At 39.0% G+C, this 20,590-nt stretch overlaps 1 protein-coding gene across 1 annotated transcript in view; it reads left to right on the plus strand.

Annotated features, from left to right (window-relative positions):
- Positions 1-284: 284 nt before the first annotated feature.
- The window catches only part of Macc1 (MET transcriptional regulator MACC1), a 119,005-nt gene continuing 98,699 nt past the window's right edge, over positions 285-20,590 (plus strand). Inside the window, 1 exon segment of the mRNA XM_050131104.1 lies at positions 285-336. The gene's annotated coding sequence lies outside the window, so the exon portion shown is untranslated.

Raw genomic sequence — 20,590 nt, forward strand, 5'->3', positions numbered from 1 at the left:
TATGGAGAGAGAGCCATAGGTCCAGTTTGTTTTTAGATGTACCCTCTTCTATGCGTCCCAAACCCTACCCAACCCTCATCCAATCCCTCATTGCTTTTCCAACTTCCATTTTCTCCGAGTGAAACTCTAGCCAGATCCATGAGTGGACAGTATTGGGTGTGGAGCATGAATTATGGGTATTGTAGTCATTTTGCCTTCCAGGGTTTCTGGTTGGGCAGTATCGGTGTCACATTGGTAGGGATTTGAGTCCCAGGCAGCTGTGTCAGGCTAAGAGCAAGTGATCCCTGAGACAGGCATGTACCTGAGATGCAGACACTTGGACTCCTTTCTGTAGATGTAAGTCTAACTTTTTAAACATATTATTCTGTTCACCACTGTTATGTGCTACACACTGGGAAGTTCATACATTTCGGGAGCTTTAACTAGTGGACGGATTCTTCTTTTCTAAACCCTACTTGAAAAAACAGGGAGGAAACTTAATCAACAAACTTGTGGGGCAGAGTTAGAGCAACATTTTGAGATAGGGTTTTAGGTAGTTTGTTTGAAAAAGAATGAACATGTACAACATGCAAATCAAATTGTAAAAAAAAAAGGAAGAACTCACTTTAACTTGGCTGGGGGAATATGTGGTTTTAAAAAGATCTGAAAATACTATTTCAGAAGGCCTTGGATGTGTTGAAAAGATTTAACTTTGGAAACTGGTGAAGCTGGATTGACCCAATGTAACAGGGTGTTTCTACTTGTGAAGCCCCAGTTCTCTCATTTGTAAACAGGACTTAGTCTACCACACAAAATCATACTGTACTTAGCATGTGCTGGGCAGGACCTGACAGAGGGACTTACCCTCATCTACATTGCCAATTAAGCTTCAGAAACTGATCAAAGAGACAAGTATATACACTTACATGAGGTGACTCAGTCAGTCAGTTTTCACAGAAACAGAAAGTAGAATGGTGGTTGCCAGGGTCTGGAAGAAAGAGGAAGTAGGGGTTGTTTTATGGGTACAGAGTTTTCGTTTTGAACAACGGAACCATTCTGGAGATGGTTTCTACAACTGTGTAAATTTACTCAATGCTATGGACTTTATAAATAGTTAGGATTGTGTCTTTATGATTTTCCACAATAAAATGACCAAAAAGAATGTAGTAAAAATCCATGATACCTTCTATTTATTAAGGTATCAGTGATTCCTTAAAGTACATCTGAATTTGTATTCATTGTGCCCAATTTCAGCTTAATATTGAGTTGCCCATGCCAGGGTCTTCTGTCTACATTGTAATAGTTAGGAGTGGATGCTGACGTACATTAAGCATGTTTTTAAAGTTGTCTGGATCTTAGTGGTGCTCTTTCCATGCCCACCTTTATATAACTACATGATTAACTCATAATGATGAGTTTTTCAGGATTTCCTAGGTACAGAGTCTACAAATTGTAAAATTAATTTTATTAATTGATACAATGGACTTGGAAGCTTTGATTATAATTCCTTCAGAACACTTAAATGCATTATTTATTACAGTTTCTTACCTTCCCTGTAGCTAATTTTAAGTAGAATATTTTTAACTGCCTATATCTTAGAAATAATTAGGACTATTAAGGCAGAGCTTTCTAAAAATCATCTTATGTTTTTATGTGATATCTAACTTGGAAGACAAAATATAGTTTGAAATTATGTTGAACTTGAACATGTGATATTTTAATTTTCAGTAAATCCTTTCTCAAAATCCCAGGTATGTCCCGCTATATGTGAACAGCATTCCTTATGGTATTTTGTGACCACTGAAGGTAAACCAGTATTTTGTATAAGATATGCCATCCACATGTGAACTTTTTAGAAACTATGACAGCGCAGAATGAAAATATAACTGGTGGGATGTTTCAGAATTAGCAAATATATGGTGCTTAGTCCCTAATAGCTGAAACTGACCTATAGTCTGGCTTCTGGAAAAAAGTGTTGTTATTTGTTTAATAAAGGTTTTGAGCCTTTATAAAAAGCACTTTATTCAGTGCCTTCAGTAGGGCTGTAAGAATGCCTCAAGCAAACATTTTCTTTTTAATTTAATTGATTTTTATTGAGCTCTACAGTTTTCTCTGCTCCCCTCCCTGCCTCTCCCTCCCCTTCAACCCTCTCCCAAGGTGCCCATGCTCCCAGTTTACTCAGGAGATCTTGTCTTTTTCTACTTTCCCTGTAGATTAGACCTATGTAAGTCTCTCTTAGGGTCCTCATTGTTGTCTAGGTTCCCTGGGATTGTGATTTGTGGGCTGATTTTCTTTGATTTATGTTTAAAGAATACTTATGAGTGAGTACATGTGATAATTGTATTTCTGGGTCTGGGTTACCACACCCAAAATGATGTTTTCTAGCTCCCTCATTTGCCTGGAAAATTATTTTTTTTCTGCTGTGTAGTACTCCATTGTGTAAATGTACCACATTTTCCTTATCCATTCTTTGATCAGGGGGCATTTAGGTTGTTTCCAGGTCCTGGCTATGACAAACAATGCTGCTATGAGCAAATGTCCTTCTGGGGGCGATTGCGCATCCTTTGGAAATATACCCAAAAGTGAAATTACTGGGTCTCTAGGAAGATTGTTCCCTAATTTTCTGAAAAATCACCACACCGACATCCAAAGGGGTTGTACCAGCTTGCATTCCCACCAGCAATGCAGGAGTGTTCCCTTTACCTTACAGCCTCTCCAACATAAGTTGTCATCAGTGTTTTTGATCTTGGCTATTCTTACAGGTGTAAGATGGAATCTCAGAGCTGTTTTAATTTGCATTTCTCTGATCACTAAGGATGTTGAACATTTCCTTCAGTGTCTTTCAGCCATTTTAGATTCCTCTGTTGAGAGTTCTCTGTTTAGGTCTGACCTCCATTTTTTTTATTGGATTATTTGCTCTTTTGATGACCAATTTATTGAGTTCTTTGTCTATTTTGGAGATCAGACCTCTGTCTGATATGGGATTAGTGAAAATCTTTTCCCATTCTGTAAGCTGTCATTTTGTCTTGTTGACCATGTCCTTTGATTTACAGAAGCTTTTCAGTTTCAGGAGATATCATTGTTTCTTTCAGAGTCTGTGTTGCTGGGGTTATATTTAGGAAGTAGTCTCCTGTGCCAATGCATTCAAGTGTACTTCCCACTTTCTCTTCTCTGAGGTTCAGTGTGGCTGGCTTTATGTTAAGATCTTTGATCCATTTGGACTTGAGTTTGTGCATGGTGATAGATATGGATCTATTTTCATTCTTCTACATGTTGATATCCAGCTATGCCAGCACTACTTGTTAAATATGCTTTCTTTTTTCCATTTGATATTTTTTGCTTCGTTGTCAAAAATCAAGTGTTCGAAGGTGTGTGGATTAATATCTGTGTCTTCAATTTGTTTCCATCAGTCTTCCTGTCTGTTTTTATGCCAGTACAAGGCTGTTTTCAGTACTGTAGCTCTGTACTAGAGTTTGATGTCAGGCATTGTGATGTCACCAGAAGTTTTTTATTGTACTGGGTTGTTTCGGCTATCCTGGTTTTTTTGGTATATATATATGAAGTTGAATACTGTTGTTTGGAAGTCTGTGAAGAATTTTACTGGGATTTTGATGGGCATTGCATTGAATTTGTAGATTGCTTTTGGTGAGATCGCCATTTTTACTATGTTAATTCTGCCTACCCAAGTGCATGGGAGATGTTTCCACTTTCTGGTGTCTTCTTCAATTTCTTTCTTCAAAGATTTAAAGTTCTTATGATAGAAGTCTTCCACTTGTTTGGTTAGAGTTACTCCAAGATATTTTATGCTATTTGTGGCTATTGTGAAAGATGATGTTTCTCTGATTTCTTTCTCAGCCTTTTCATCATCTGTGTACAGGAGGGCTACTGATTTTTTTTTTTGAGTTAATCTTCTATCTTGTAATCTTGTACATTACTTACAGTGTTTACGAGTTGTTGAAGTTCCTTGGTAGAATTTGTGGGGTTGCTTATATAAATTATTATATCATCAGGAAGTGGTGAGAGTTTGACTTCTTTCACGATTTGTATCCCCTTCATCTCCTTTTGGTGTCTTATTGCTCTAGCTAAGACCTCAAGAACTGTATTGAGGGGGGCTGGAAAGATGGCTCAGACATTAAGAGCATTGCCTGCTCTTCCAAAGGTCCTGAGTTCAATTCCCAGCAACCACATGGTGGCTCACAACCATTTGTAATGGTATCTGGTGCCCTCTTCTGGCCTGCAGGCATACACATAGACAGAATATTGTATACATAATGAAATATTTTTTAAAAAGAACTATATTGAATAGATATGGAGAGAGTGGACAACCTTGTCTTGTTTCTGATTTCAGTGTGATTGCTGGGAGTTTCTCTCCACTTAGTTTGATGTTGGCTCTTAGCTTGCCTTTTTTATGTTTAGGTATGTTCCTAGTGTCCCTGTTCTCTCTAAGACTGTTATCATGAATGGATGTTGAATTTTGTTGGAAGCTTTTTCAGCATCTATTGAGACGACTTCATCATGGTCGATGATGTTTCTGATGTGTTCTTAGATTTTATTTAGTATTTTTGCATCAATGTTCATGACTGAGATTGGTCTGTAATTCTCTTTCTTAGTAACATCTTTTTGTGGTTTGGGTATTGTAAGTCCTGGTCTCTGGCCTCCATATTTGGAGGCCCTGTCTCTATTCCTGCCAAACCTGGAGGAGGTTCAAGACAACTCTCAGGTGGCCTCACCAATGAGACCATGGGGAAGGGTGTGACCACGATGGGAATTTACTGGGGAGCAGTTAAAATAGACTGGGGGTGTGGTCAAGACTTTGTTGTGATTTGGTTTCATTGGGATTTTTGCGTTGGTAGAGAGCTTGTGTTATGAAAATTTCTAACAGGTATCAGGGTAATTGTAGCCTTATAAGAAGAGTTTGGCAATGTTCCTTCTGTTTCTATTGTGTGGAATAATTTGAGGAGTATTGGTATTAGCCCTTCTTTGAAGTTCTGGTAGAATTCCGCATTGAAACCATCAGCTCCTGGGCTTTTTTTTTTTTTTGGTTGGAAGACTTTTGATGACTGTTTCTAATTCTCCAGCAATATATGTTGTTTAATTTGCTTATCTGGACTTGATTTAATTTTGTTAAGTGATGTTTATTCAGAAAGTTGTCCATTTCCTTTAATGTTTTCCAATTTTGAGGAGTACAGGTTTTTGAAATATGACCTGATGATTCTTTGTATTTCCTCCATGTCTATTGTTATGCCCCCCTTTTCATTTCATTTAATATGGATATTCTTTTTCTGCATTTTGGTTAGTTAGGATAAAGGTTTGTCTATTTTGTTGATTTTCTCAAAGGACCAACTCTTTATCTCATTGATTCTTTGTATTGTTTTCTTTGTTTGTATTTTGTTGATTTCAGCCCTCAGTTTGATTGTGTCCCATATTTCCTGGATATTTTGTGTTAAGCTTTTGTTAGAGTTAATGATTTTTTTGACTGGTGAGTCTATTTCTTCTATTGTATATTCAGCACTTGAGATTCTTTCTTCCATCTCTTGTATTCTGCTGTTCATGCTTGTGTTTGTGGTACCTAATTGTTTTCTCATGATTTCTGTTTCTATAATTCCCTCAGCTTGTGTTTTCTTTATTGTCTTTATTTCATGTTTTAAGTCTTGAACAGTTTTTTTTTTTCGTCATTTGATTGCTTTTTCTTGGTTTTCTTTAAGGGATTTGCTTATGTATCCCATTTTTTTTAAACCTCCATTTCTTTGAGGGAATTTCTTATTTCCTCTATAAAAGTTCCAAACATTCTCCTGAAGTTATTTTTTAGGTCATTTTCTTCTGCTTCATCGAAATTGGTTGTTCAGTCTTGCTGTTGTAGGGTCTCTAGATTTTACTGGTGTCGTGTTGCTCTTTGTGGTTTTGCATGTGTTCTTACCTTGTCTACTCATCTTTTCCTCTAATAGGTGTGGTTGGGGCTGTCTGTGATTCTGGTGATTAATCTTCTAGGAGCCAGTGAATCCAAGGCTCAGATGCTTGATCCTCGTGGTACAGTCAGTGCCACAGTTCTTGTTACCCCATTGGTTACTCTGTGTTCCTGGAGGTCACTCAGCACTTACTTCCAGGCTTTGCTCTGCTCCCATGTAGTTTGCTGTCTCAGGCCTGCTCTGGCCTAGGTGGTCAGCTCAGACTCGTTTCTGTAAATGTCCCTGGTCCTGCAGAGGTCCCTGGCTTGTGGTTGGTCCTGCAAAGGTCTCTGGCTTTGATCTACTCCCTCAGATGTCCCAGACTTGGGTGCACCTAGACCCGTAGTGAATCTGGCTCAGGCTTACTCCCTCAGAAGTCCCAGACTCTCACCTGGAACTGTAGATGTTTTTGGTTTCTGCCTATTACTTTGGTTTTTCAAGACAGAGTTTCTCTGTAGCTTTGGAGACTGTCCTAGATCTAGCTCTTGTAGACAAGGTTGGCCTCAGACTCACAGAGATCTGCCTGCCTCTGCTTCCGAGTGCTGGGATTAAAGGCGTGTGCCACCACCGCCTGGCTTTGTTGTTGTTGTTGTTTTAAAAGTTTTATCGTTTATTTATTTATTTATTTATTTATTTATTTTTTACATATATAGTGCTCTGCCTGTAGGTATGCTGCTAGGCCAGAGGAGGGCACCAGATCTCATTTTAGGTAGTTGTGAGTTACTATGTCCTTGCTGGGACTTGAACTCAGAACCCCTGGAAGAAGAGTCAGTATCTTAAACACTGAGCCATCTCTCCAGTTCTCTGCCTATACCTTTTTTATGTCTAATTTTTTTAATTAAAAATTTCTGCCTCCTCCCCGCCTCCCTTTTCCATCCTCCTCTCCCGAATCCCCACCCCCCCTAGTCCCTTCCCCCTCCCTCTCCAGTCCGAAGAGCAGTCAGGGTTCAGTGCCCTGAGGGAAGTCCAAGGTTCCCCCTCCCCCATTCCGGTCTAGGAAGGTGAGCCTCATACCTTTTGAGGTCCTAGACCGATGCCCAGACCCACAAAGGTCCAGGCTCAAGCCTACTCTCTCAGAGGTCCCAGACTAAGGCCTGGACCTGCAGAGATCTCTGGTTCTTGCCTGTTCCTTCAGAGGTTCCAGACTCATACCTAGACTCACAGAGGTCCTGGCTCAGGCCTAGTCCCAGATCCACAGGGGTTCTGGTTTAGGTTTACTCCCTCGAAGGTCCCAGATTCACACTCGGACCTGCACCCCTCTCTGTCTCTGGCCCACTGGCTCAGCAGTTACTCCCCTCTACCTGCTCCTGTGGAATTTGCTGTCTCAAGTCTGCTCTGGCCTATTTCACTCACCTCAGTCCTGCCTCTACAAATGTCCCTGATCTGGATCTACTCTGGTGGAGTTCAGGACTCCTTTGGCTTTCATGGAGCTTGTTGCTGGCCCAGTCCTGCTTCCGCCAATGACCCAGGTCTGGATCTGCTCCTGCTCCCGTGGAGTTCAGGGTCCCAGGCCTGCTCCAGCTCAGGTCTCTGGGTCAGTCCTGCTCTTTTCAAGCAAACGTTTTCTATTCCAGAAGATAAATACTCAAAATAGTTAGCAGGAGGAAGGGCTCATTAATTGGTCACCAAGGGGCAGCTCAGGGAGTCACTACTACTAATCCCACAGTTTAGAAAGTGTGATTTTCAGAATGGCAGTGAGGGGTTTAAGAAGCAGCTTCTCTAAGTCTTTATTTTGAATTGAAGGCTCTGGGAGTTAGAAAAGTGAATGTGTAGGAGTCATTCATAAGCAAAACAGAAAGATGAGGACCCAGGCTGCTGGGCTTAGAAGAATGGACAAAGCTGGGCTCTCCAGAGAAAGATGGGGAGATTATTGGGTGCATTGCAGCAGTTTCTAGACTTTGTAGCCTAAGAGACTGACAGCAGCACCTTGGGCCATTGGAAACAGAAGTGGATCTGTAAGCAGAAAGGGAAACTACATTGTTCATCAGAAGAAAAGGACAGTCAGAAGCATAGCAAGGAGAAGACGTGCTGTTCACAACCATCTTCAGCCTGTTCCACTCCTTCTCTGGAGGCATGGAGGGGGAAAGGAAGCCAGTGGAGAGATGCCCACTTTATGAACTGGCTTTCTCTTGGGGTTTTCTCTTGATTACTAACTAGGACCATCTTTCTCAGAGGTATACATCAGGGATAAAATAAAGATTCATTTCTGAGAACAAACAGAAATGTTCTCATGTCTAACCAAGAGATGAGATTTTTTTTTTTTTTTTGCTGCTGTTATTTGTTTGCTCAGGAATAAGAGAGAACGTTTGTACATTTAGTTTTGCTAATATAGAAATAAATTTTTTCAAATGTTTCTCTAAAATATAGGATAATTGAAGATAGTTGTTGCACAAATTTGTGTATTTGTCTCAAATTCAGGAAAGAATAGCATTAAAGATAAAGAAAAAAGTATTCTTTAAGCCAAGTCAATTCCAAGCTTAAGGATCATGTCAGAGTATATTTTTGTTTTACAATTTTTAAAAGTATCTATCTATCTATGAATCTATCTATGTATCTATCTATGTATCTATCTATGTATATGTATGTATGTATGTATCTATGTATGTATGTATGTATGTATGTATGTATGTATGTATCTATCTATCTATCTATCTATCTATCTATCTATCTATCTATCTATCTATCTATTCCACTGCTGTGTGAGCATATCTACAGGCAATGTATAGCATTGCCTTGGATATGTAGTAGGCCTTTTATGTAGAATTAAAGTATACATTATTCATTTGTAACTCCATCTTTTCTCTCAACATATTTTTGAGGTTAATCTATGTTGATTCTACAGAATGACCCATTAATTCCCACAACTTCCTTTTGTTATAATGAATAAAACTGTGAGATTCTCCATCACATTCTCTTACAAACTTCAGAATAATCCTAGAGAATTTTTCTAGGAGTGGGTTTGCTGATCTAGAGGTATATTTGTCTTCTTTATATAAAATACTGAAGAACTGTGTTCCAACATGTTTATACTATACTGTTTTCCCAGACAAAATCAGACTTCCTATTTATTCCCATTATGGGCAAGTTTGTTGGTAAAATTGGTATCAAATAATCTTCCTGGATATAAAGGAAAGTGGGAGTATTCCTATCATTTTGGAGATTTTGGTATTTTTGAAACATTATAATCTCTAAAGTATGATAAACAATTTTATTTTAAATTATCTCCTTTCTTTCTTAGTTGACAGTGTAAGAGATTGACTGACTTTTCCTTTAAATGCCATTTAGTTTTGTTATAATAAAATTAATAGCAATAATAATGAATTAATAGTAATACCTAACATTACTAGAATACTTTCATAAGTCAAATACTGTATTAAATATTTTACCTCCTTTAGCTATTTTTGAGAGCCATATGATAGTTTTTACTTACATAACATCAAAGAGGCATTCTTGAAAGATTAAAATAAGTGCTAATTTTTTTTAGCTGAAGCACTCTTCAGTTTAAACTTGCCTAATAAGTACAAAATTTCTTGCTTACAATGTGACCAAATGTTACAAAAACTTTGTACACTTGAGAGAGGAAATTAAAGAGGTAAACTTGGAGGGAACAGCTTTTAGATAATATGGAAGTGGGGACTATATCTGGAAAAGTTAAGCAATTTATTCAAACATTAATTCAACAAATAATTTCTGAGTATATAGTATATGAAAACATCTATTTTGAAATACAGCAGTGATTAGGAAAAACAACACCACTCCTCACTACTGACTAAGCTTGGGATGGGATATTTGGGGAGAACAAAGCAAAAGCACAATAAAATGAGAGAAAAGGTGGGGAGCCTGTAAATGTAAAGGTTTTCAAGTGTCAGCCTAAGGAGTGTGCACTTTTCCCTGAAATCATTAAGTCAACATGAGGCAAATGGCAGGAGATATTACTTATTCATTAAATATTTGCTCTATCTGCAGTTTGCTTAGCACTGTGGACAGAGGAAGTAAGGCAATTTGTATTAGAAGTGACATATAAAGTATAAAAATTATAATGGAGTATGAGAATGAAGTCATGTGATATATCAGGTAAATGCCTACTTCTAAGTGTGGTAGTGTGGCCTGCAGGGAGAGGGCCAGGTAGAAGATATACCAAGGTATTTTGGAATGGTTGAATATCATTTTTATTTTTAAGTTTAGTATAGAAATACACTGGGCTTTGTTTATTTAGTGTTAATTACATGTGTATGATTTCAGACTGACCACTTAGGCACTCGTCCCTGGGGAAAACTTTCTTCAGCCCTCAGCATTCCTTAGTTGTAGTTCTTTACGGGAAACTTCTTATGTTTCCGTATTAACCTGTCTATCAATGTTTTCCTCACTCAGGACTTGTTTAAGCAGTTAGATTGCTGAGGTATTGTGGATGAAGCCTCCATGTCATTTTTAGGAGGTCCAATTTCACAGCAGATTTCCTGCCCCTTCTCTTCTGAAATGTTCCCTGAACCTTGGGTACAGACGTTTTGTGTTGTTGATGTATCAATTGGGGTGGGGTACTCCATGTTCATTTGTGCTCTGCATTTTAGACAGTTATGGCTTTCTGAATCATCTCCATCTGTAGCAAAGTGTTGAAATAGGAGCGGCGGGGCTGCGTCCCCGGCACCCGGCCGCCCACATGGCTAGGTTATGCCCCCAAATAATTACACGGAAACTGTATTCTTTCAAACACTGCCTGGCCCGGCTAGTTCCAGCTTCTTATTGGCTAGCTCTTACATATTGTTCTAATCCATTTCTAATATTCTGTGTAGCCCACGAGCTGGCTTACCAGGGAGGATCTTAGCCTGCGTCTGTCTGGAGCAGGAGAATCATGGCGACTCACTCACTCAGCTTCTTTTTCCCAGCATTCTCCTCTGTCTACTCCGCCTACCTAATTTTCTGTCCTATGAGGGCCGAGGCAGTTTCTTTATTATTAACCAATGAAATCAACAGATAAGATACAAGACCCACCTCCATCATTTCCCCTTTTTCTGTTTAAACAAAAAAAGAAAGGCTTTAACTTTAACATAGTAAAATTACATATAACAAAACAGTTATCAAGTAAGAATTACAGTTACAATATTTATATCTATTTTATCTCTTATCATAACTAAGGAAAACTATAACTATCTATTCTTCAACTCCATCAAAGACTCCAGAAGGATATAATATTATCTAAGTAAACAAGAAATAAGAAAACTCTAGAAATGACAGAGACATCTCGCTGCCTGGACAGTCACCCAAAGTTCCTCTGTACCGTTGGGGCATCCATCTTCGGCCTACAGGCCCATGGTATCCAGATACATTTCCATGAAGCAGGAAATTTTAAAGACAGTTCAGTCACTTTCTGCTGTGTTCTGTAGAATGTCTTGTAGACTCTTTCATGAATCAGGAACCCCGAAAGACCATCTCACCTTTAGGCAAGTTCAGCAGTCCTCTCTCTGAGGGTTCTCTGTGTCCAGTTTATGCAACAGTCCAGGCAAGAGCAGTTTCTTGCCCAAATGACTATCCAACTCCATAAGGATCCTCTTCGATGCCCATCTTCCTCTTGAAGTAGCTGGTGCTGCCAGGAGCAGACGTGTCTCCTTGTCATGAAAAGTCCTAAGTTATTAAAATATTTTAAATGCCATATTCTGCAGTCTTTGAAAGATATGAAGAATGCCTATCTAATTGAAATATATCTCTATATATCTAGAAAATCTAACTAACATGACTACAAGCTTAACTATTAGCAATGATTATCCATTAACAACCTATATTTCCTAATTATACATTACATTTTAAGTGAACTACATAATCACAATACCTTAATCAAGTTCAAAAATACATATACATATAACAAAATTGACCTTAAAATCCATACCAATGCAAATTATTCATATCTATATCATATCCCCCTTTAAATGTAAAAGAACATTTATAAACAATATTTGGGAACATGGGCGTAGTTTTTTCTCTCCAAACTGCTTCCTGCTGAATGGGGGCACTGTTAATCAGATCATTTAGGGTGTAACCTGTGTGTCAGGTTCATCTCGGTTGGCAGTTGAGTGAAGTAATTTTTTGAGGGTGTTCACAGCAACCTTTCAGGAGGGCGTGGTCTATCATACCATACCGGGATAGATGCAATCCATAGGGTCACATCCTCTGTGGAAACAAAAGAAGACCCTCTCCAAAGCATCATATCCTTAGATCCAAATTTTGAAGTCAAGATACCTTTAGAACATATGTGCAGGTTCAGCTTAGCAGCCCATATAATAAAATGTCTCTTTGTACTTAGCTCCTTCACAGTCAAAAATTTTAAAGAAAACACAATGTACATAATCCAGACTCTCTGTGAATTTTTCATTTTTACGTGGCTTATTTTTCTTTATTTCTCTTAATCTATAACTATCTGTACTTCTGTACTCTGTCTCTTTAAAGACTTTACCCTTTTTCTTTTTAAGACATTAACTTTATTCTTTATATTCTCTTTTTTTCCCCAAGCCTACGTACATTCATCCAACGGTGTCTGAATCTGTTTTACTGTGAATCTGTATTTTTTTTTTTATTATCCAGGAGCATTTCTTAAAATGTTAAGCATTTCTTAAAAACTTAAGTTGCACCATGTATAGGTAATACGGTACTGCCTGTGTCCTGCCCAGTCTAAACCTTAACTGCACGGTTTTAAGGTAATTACGGTAGTTCCTGCCTGAGATCAGCACAGTTCAGCAAGGAGCAGCCGCTCCTGCCTCAGAGTCATTTGGTGCTTTTGAGCTGAGCACAGTTACAGGCAAACAGCAGTTTACATTGGAGCCGCAATCAGCAATTTAATTTTGAGACTGAGTGTGCAGCACAGAAACTCTTTTTATCCAAGTTACAGCCAAATCTGACACGCAGAGCACTGCGCAGTCTGAAAACGCGTCTCTGTATGGCAGCAGGAATCCGCCATGCTCTTCCGCCTGCCTAAGCCTGATTCCGCCATCTGCCCAGGTGTAGGCAGGGAACGCTGAGCCATCGGCAGGTCTCAGAGCAATCTCCTCCGATCCCAAGTGGGAACAGAAACATCCAGTCCCATAAAAGCCTTGAAATGCTTTAAAGCCAGAGTTCACGCTGGCAGCATAGCACCAGGAAGCCGCGCTTTAAAATGACGCAGCTTTTTTTCTCTGCTGCTGTTGCTGAATCAGGAATCTCTCTACAGCACGCCACCAACAAAACAGCAAAAATCTGTGTTAAACTCTCTCTCCCTTATTTTTAAGCCTTCTCAGGTTTTTAAGTGGATTTAGCCCATCACGTTTGGGCGCCATCTGTTGAAATAGGAGCGGCAGGGCTGCGTCCCCGGCACCCGGCCGCCCGCATGGCTAGTTTATACCCAGAAATAATTACACGGAAACTGTATTCTTTCAAACACTGCCTGGCCCGGCTAGGTCCAGTTTCTTATTGGCTAGCTCTTACATATTGTTCTAACCCATTTCTAATATTCTGTGTAGCCCATGAGCTGGCTTACCAGAGAGGATCTTAACCTGCGTCTGTCTGGAGTGGGAGAATCATGGCGACTCACTCACTCAGCTTCTTTTTCCCAGCATTCTCCTCTGTCTACTCCGCCTACCTAATTTTCTGTCCTATGAGGGCCGAGGCAGTTTCTTTATTATTAACCAATGAAATCAACAGATAAGATACAAGACCCACCTCCATCAGCAAAGAGAAGGTTTTTTTTGTTTGTTTGTTTGTTTATTTTCGAGACAGGGTTTCTCCGTAGCTTTTTTGGTTCTGGTCCTGGAACTAGCTCTTGGAGACCAGGCTGGCCTCAAACTCACAGAGATCCGCCTGCCTCTGCCTCCCAAGTGCTGGGATTAAAGGCGTGCAGCCACCACCGCCCAGCTGAGAAGGATTTTTGATGAGGGTGAGAGGTCCACTTATTTGTGCATACATGAATAAGTATTGAAACACAGTTAGGAAGTACACTGGTTTAGTAAAGTGGTGATAATATGTTCTCTAAAATCAGTGACCTCAGGAGACCAGGTAGTTGGCTAGGTTTACAGTACCAGCCATGGTTTTTCTCCTGTTGAGAGAGATTTAAATTCAATTAGAGAACTGTTGGTTACTCAAGACATGAGGACCACTATAGTACCCTTAGAAATATCTTGCAATGCTGGTCTTTGTGTGGTTCATGGGCATCACACCTGCATGGTTCTGTTGGTTACATTCCTCCCTTGGAAGATTGCATGGAAACTTAATGTACTATAAAAGCTGCAAGAGCTAGTTCCAGGACAGGCTCCAAAACCACAGAGAAACCCTGTCTCGAAAAACCAAAAAAAAAAAAAAAAAAAAAAAAGCTGGTCCTCAAAAAGGGATTTTCATGTCAGATCTATCTCAGATTCCCATGTCCTGTGTCCAAAGTATCTTCAGAAATAGGCATTTATCTTCAACATCTTGGAGGTAACTAAAGGCAACATTAATTGCCTATGTTGTTTTAGAAGTTTCATGGCTCTCCTAACCAGAATGTTAAATATTCTTAAAAAAGATAGGTTAAGCATTTTATAAAAATAATACATGTTTTTTTATTGCAAAAGCATGTCTGGTTACTGTAATAAGTTTAAGAATCATAATTATATTACCATGAATGAACATTTTTAAGTTTGGGTGTGTGTATATTAGTCTGTTTGTACCTAAAATAGATATCCAGAATGCTAAGTGACAAAAAAGTGTATGGCCTTTTCATGTCACTTTACTACACATTACTAATTGTTACATCACTGTTACATACTATTGTTCAATAAAGGCTTAGATTAAGGGCAGTGAGTGGTGCATTTATTGCAACAATCTCTTGAGAAAATATAGGACATTCACAAAAGAAGTGAAACTAGTGATGGAGAGTGATGGGAGAGATACTAGCTGCACAGAATTTGCTTGTTGAGGAGCATGCCTGAAGAGCAGGGAGGGTCAGATTGATTCTGGGTGATCTCACACTTTCTCATATTAGTAGCTTATGGGTGGGTAATAGTGTATTTGTTCCTTTAGATAGGAAGACAGGAGCAAAAGATTTTGAGAGAAGATGATTTGAGTTGAGCCTGGTGGACTTTGACATGTTGTGGCATTCCATACAAGGAAGTAACTGGGCAAGTTTTGAGTCACAGTGTAAATGGATTAGATATGGATATGGAAGGTGAAGCTGCCCTCATTGGTGTGGTTGTCCCTTCTAGTTGGTGCCTCTGACAGAGCAACAGCCCAAGTCAAGAATGAATAGGAAAGGCCAAAGAAATGGGGGAAATCCCACTTAGAACAGAGTCAGTGAACAAAAAATGAAAAATTTTCAAGAATAGAGAAGTTGGAAGTGTGTGTCACAGAGTGGTCAATGAAAAATGATATTCTGTAAGTTTCATTACGACTCTTGTCCAGAGGGATTTCTCCAACTTTTGCAGGGACAGGCTTATGTTTCAGGAAAATTACATTTGGGGTACAGGGTAGAATGTCTTACAGAAGAAAAGATAAAAAAAACAACAAGAGGAGGATTGGAAGATGATTCTATAAGGGATAATAAAGACTAAACCAGAGCAGAGGTTACAACATCAATAGAAAAAGGCTGGGTCAGTTGGATTTGTTGCCTTGATCGCTGTGGGATATGAGCAAAAACACTGAGCTTAAGAGGGCTCTAAGATGTTAGTAGAAAATGAATGAGAAAACTGGAAGCAGTCAACGAAGGCAGAGTGACATGGAAGTGTGCTTGGGAGAGCTGTGGGTGAAGGTTATTTGGATGTGCACACACATGTCAGGAGCATTCTCAGAGACATCTGGAGGTGAACCTCAAGGTTCTGCATCTCAGGGGAAGGATTTACACAAGACTCAATATCAATTAACTTTTTCTTAAAAAACTGGTATTTTGAATGAGGAAAAAAACTAGGGCCCTTCAAAGAGATTAATGAATGTGAGAAGAAAATAAATAAGACAAACTTTAGAAATAGTTAAATAAATATGTACTAGAGGAATCACTGCAGGGAACAGGGAAGGAAATGGTCAAGTCACTGCAGGAAAATCACTGGGACCTTAGCTCAAGGGAGCAGATGAGAGATCATTAGACAGCCAAGGTCAAGGCCCAAATGGACAACAACCCCAGAGAAGCAGGGAAAAAACAAAGCAGATAATCTGGACTTCTTCCAATTTTCATCTCCTCTTGGGAATGCTCTGTGATATTGTGATTTACATCTTCTCCAAGCAAATTTTTCCAATTTCTTCCTTTTTTTGTGCATGCTAGTAAATATTTACAGTGAAGTCTGTAAAGTGGATTTTAAATAATTTTCTTAATAAATGGATTCATAGGAAATATTTTATGATTTGACTACAATGCTCAATGTTACTTGCTTTGACAACATGCACATTTATGACAGGTAAAGTATATGTACCTTATAAAACCTTATATCCTTGCACATTTTCTCTTCTTTGTAATTTTTAAGAAAATAAACTATTTTTAATGTCAGAAGTGGTATTGGGGCATATAAATGTATTTGAGGAAAAATTTCCCCTTGAAAAGCTTATCATATATGTAATTCTAGATCTATATATTGAGGTCATGGGGAGAACCTCTTAAGACTTTGATAGTTAAAAGTAGGGAGTTTTCATCAGTGTTTGTAGTGTTACTAAGTTGGTTATTCTCTTTTCGGATAGTTCTAATAAACAGGGGAAAGAAACAACTATTATTTGCTATCAATATAACTAAAGCAATCCAGTTTTTTTTAAGTAAAATGGTTAAATCTTTCTTATTGTCACATTACTTATGAACTTACATGATGTGTTAGGATACTGCTGTTTCAACTCATTTTCTGTCATCTTGTGTATAAAGAAAACCTTACAAATCTTCGGTTTCCTGGAAAACACAAACACCCTTGTTCACTCATCATTTTAGAGGTTGATTATGTGTTTTCTGCTTAGAGTTGGGTTGAAGTTACAATGTCTTAACCTGTCAAAATTGAAAAACAGATGCTGGGAATATTGTGAGAAGTGAAGGACTTAAAAATGCACTAAAACACAGCAAGAAATGCATGCTTCAATATATCTCCTAATACCCATGTATGGATAAAGCAAAATTATGTTGTTGAGCCAGTGAGATGGCTGAGCAGGTCAGAGAGCTTGGTGCTGTCAAGCCTCACAGCTTGAGATAAATCCTCAGGACCTATGTGGAGAAAGAATGAACCAGCTCAGGAAGTTGTCTTCTGGACATGGGCAGGGGTGTGCATGAATTCATATGTATATACACATACCACATTACCACACAGACCCACAGATACACAAAATATATAATAAAATGTAAAAAAAATGTTTAATATTGTTTTGTACTTTTGGGTGTCAAACCATACTAGGCAGGTACCACTCATCAGTGTACCCAAAGTAATTTTTACATACAAAACAGTTTATAAAAGCACATACATATATTTATGTTATGTTTCATTTTGCAAATATAGCATATCTCATTCCCAATACTTTACTACTTATATTTAGTGATGGAATCCTATTGTGAATGAAGATACACTAATGCATTTACATTAATTGTTCTAATAGTAATAAAACTCAGGAGTCAGAAATTGAGATAAAAATCTGATAAACCCAAAGAACATTGGAATAATAAACATCTGACCCCACTCTCCACATTTCCCAGATGAAAAAGCCCACAAAATCATCCCAAGCTCCTCTTAATTTCTTCCTGCTCCCCCCATCCATCTTCCTTGGTCCTCCAACAGATCTTTGGCTAATTCTTGTCAGTCAATCACTGACTCTGCCCTTCGATTCAAGGTTTAACTTTATTAGCATAGCGGAGTGGCAGTGGGAACAATCCTCCCACAACAGTATATCTTTCTTTAACCATGGTGGTCCTGCATTTTCCAGTATCTGATAATTACCAGAAAGCCAATTTTGACCAGTTTTAATCATTTTTGCACAAGAACACACTGTAATAATGGGGGGGGGGGATTAGCTCAGAGTCTAGAACAATTGATTTCAGATACCTTAAAGTGATCTGGCAAAAATTCCATCTGGAAACATTTTCATAGCTCTTAAAATGAATTCCGTCTGCAACTAAACTCAAAGTGGGAACAGACATGCTGAATTTGTGAGAATGATTTCAGAAAAAACTATCCCAGTCCTGAGAGGTAGACAGGTTCTTTCATGCAAGTTTAGAGGATGTGGCTGCCCCTGAAAGGCTAATATGTTTCTCTGTTAGCTATCAGAGCTCTAAGAGGCATGGCTAACTTAAGAACTGGATGCCTCGCCTATGTCACAAACATTGCTGAAAGCTTCTGTGCACCTCTTAAATTGTGGGCATGGTGACACACACACATGACACATTAACAACAGCAGTTATACACATCAGCCAGGTCCATAAAAGGACCCAACATAATGTTATTTTTCATTTGTTTGAAAGAGGGTCTCTCTACATAGCCCTGAGCTTTCTGAAACTCACTGTAGAGACCAGCCTGACCTTCAACTCTTAGAGATCCACCTGTCTCTGGCTTGTGATTGAATTAAAGTCATGGGCCACCACGTCTGGCCTCAAAGGCAATTTGAAATCACTCAAGTAGAATACAAATGTTCTGTTCTACTTCTTCCTTATCCTCAGGCTGTGGGGTCATCAATACTCCAGCAACTTGAGGCCAGGTGGTGGGAGAAGTACTGTAGTAAAGGATAGAAGCAGGCTGTATCTTCTGAACTCCCAAAGGCACTAATGGTAGGGAGGTCCATCTACACCAGGAGCTTGGCGTGCTGGTGGGAGTGACAGACACATAGAGGTAGAGAATCTACTTTAATCTATTTACAAATTTCAAAAGAATATACTTTTTGATCTATAAGTTCCTAATTTGTTTACATATATCATAGTAACGAGAAATTCATTTTGTCCACTATCTAATAATTCTGGTCTCAGAAACATGCTATAGGTCCAGTGTATAGTTAGGTAGGCAAGGCCATCTTCATTGCCAGTTTAATTAACTTTGGAATTCCTTGGAAGCTGCTATTTTCTGTAAAGACTTTTTGGCTCGTTTGTTTCAGAGAGCAGTGTGATAAAAAACACTTTTCTCTCCACTTGTTTTGGTCAGAGCAATTTATCATAACAATAGAAAAAGAAACAAGGCAGTTGTCTTTTACAAATGAAAATAAATGAGATTCATCATGAAAATTACTGCTTTGTACTAAATATCTCAAACTATGAAGCAAACTTCTTTATTTTATGGGGGAGGGAGAGTCAATGGAAAGAAAATAAAAGGTAGGCATGAGGATGCAGCCCTAAGATCCCAGAACTAGGGAAGCTGAGGCAGGAGGAAGTGAGTGTGTCTCTCATGGCTACAAACTGGGTTCAAGGTTAGATTTGGTGAGATTCTGTCATAAGAAAAGGTGCTTAATTTACTGTAAGTAAGATGTGAAATCTGCTTCCTTTCCAAGAGGACAAGCTGAGTCTACCTAATTAATTTCCCCCACCATATGAGTCTATAGCATTTTTGGAGTTGAGAAGTGGGTATGACCTGATTCATGTCTTGCTTACCACATCTCTCCTATTACTCAGCCTCTAATTGATGGACTATTGATGACTCCAAAGTCTGAGGATAAGGATAAGGTGAAGGAAAACAGAATATTTTTTATCCTACTTGAATGATTGGAAGTAGCCTTAGTCAGGTAGGTAGGCATAGGTTGGCATTTTTGAATGCAGAATGTTAGTGAAAATATTCAGCTGTTGCCCTCAACCTCAGAGGATCTCTGAGACACAGGCTGCAAATACACAGAGAGGACCAAGCATGGGCTGTGACTGCACAGGGTCGACCAAGAAAAAGAACCAAGAGAGCACAAAAAGGCCAAGAGAGACCTCAGTGACACCCTGAATCACAGACAGCAACAGTACAGATCAAACTAAGAACAGTTCCCAAAGGCACAAATAACATCAAGGATTAGACCAACGGGCAAAAACTGGCTGACACCAATTTGAGGAAGAGATAGGTAGCCACCAAAGCAAGAATTTGTTCTACAACCTAAAAAGCAAAATAGTAACATCAGAATCCAGTGGTCATATAGCAGGAAGATTTGATCATCCTAACCCAGAAGAAACAGAAGAAAATAATTTTAAATCTAACTTTATGAGGATGATGGAGAACCTTAAAGAGGAATTGAAAAATTCCATTATAGAAATGAAGGAAAAGACAAAAGAAAAATGGAAGACATCAGTAAATCTCTTAAAGAAACCAACAGAAACCAAGAAAGAATAATTGAACATGTGAAACAAACTGTTCAAACAGTTTAAGACTTGAAGACTGAAATAGAGGCAATAAAGAAAACACAAACCAGGACCACGAGGGGTGCACCCACACACTGAGACAATGGGGATGTTCTATCGGGAACTCACCAAGGCCAGCTGGCCTGGGTCTGAAAAAGCCTGGGATAAAACTGGACTTGCTGAACATAGTGGACAATGAGGACTACTGAGAACTCAAGGACAATGGCAAAGGGTTTTTGATCCTACTGCTCGTACTGGCTTTGGGGGAGCCTAGGCAGTTTGGATGCTCACCTTACTAGACCTGGATGGAGGTGACGGGAACCCTGATTGCTCTTCGGGCTGATGAGGGAGGGGGGTCTTGGTCGGGGGAGGGGGAGGGAAATGGGAGGTGGTGGTGGGGAGGAGGCAGAAATCTTTAATAAAT

The sequence above is a fragment of the Alexandromys fortis genome, unplaced genomic scaffold (genome assembly GCF_014885135.2).
Source record: "Alexandromys fortis isolate MF-2015 unplaced genomic scaffold, M_Fortis_MF-2015_v1.1 scaffold_345, whole genome shotgun sequence".
Classification (NCBI taxonomy): Eukaryota; Metazoa; Chordata; class Mammalia; order Rodentia; family Cricetidae; genus Alexandromys; species Alexandromys fortis.